The sequence below is a fragment of the Seriola lalandi genome, unplaced genomic scaffold, assembly GCF_002814215.2.
Source record: "Seriola lalandi dorsalis isolate HSWRI2012SDOR001 ecotype SW California unplaced genomic scaffold, Sedor1 jcf7180002054262, whole genome shotgun sequence".
Taxonomy (NCBI): Eukaryota; Metazoa; Chordata; class Actinopteri; order Carangiformes; family Carangidae; genus Seriola; species Seriola lalandi.
In genome coordinates, this window is record NW_019524815.1 from 28,163 (window position 1) to 28,606 (window position 444).

The window sequence follows — 444 nt, forward strand, 5'->3', positions numbered from 1 at the left end:
TAATCTTTACCAGATTCAGTACGATGGTGTCAACACAAACAAGAAGAGCAATGTTCATCCAGTCTGCTATCACACTACTGAGAACATATGGTTTTGATGGGCTCAGCCTGGACTGGAGGTTTCCCGCAGCAGCAGGAAGCAAATCAGACAACAAGCAGAAATTTACACTGTTGTGCCAGGTCAGATCCTTTCTTCTGGGACTCTCAGAAATATTCCATATGTTACATTTATATATTTAATTTAAGATTTAAACTAGTGTCTCTGCTGAGAAGGCGGTCATCTATGCGAGTTATGAAGTCACACAGGTTGCCGGGTAAACTATTTTAATGTCACTCTTGACACTATACCTGTGTCCCTCGGAAACTGTCACAGGACATCACAGCCCCTTGTTCCAGGGATCCCAAGATACTGGAGACAAAATCAACTCTAATACTGTAAATACCA

General features: G+C 41.9%; 1 protein-coding gene across 1 annotated transcript in view; it reads left to right on the forward strand.

Moving 5' to 3' along the window:
* Positions 1-444, forward strand: part of LOC111654159 (chitotriosidase-1-like) — a 6,643-nt gene that overhangs the window by 4,981 nt on the left and 1,218 nt on the right. The window lies entirely within an intron of this gene.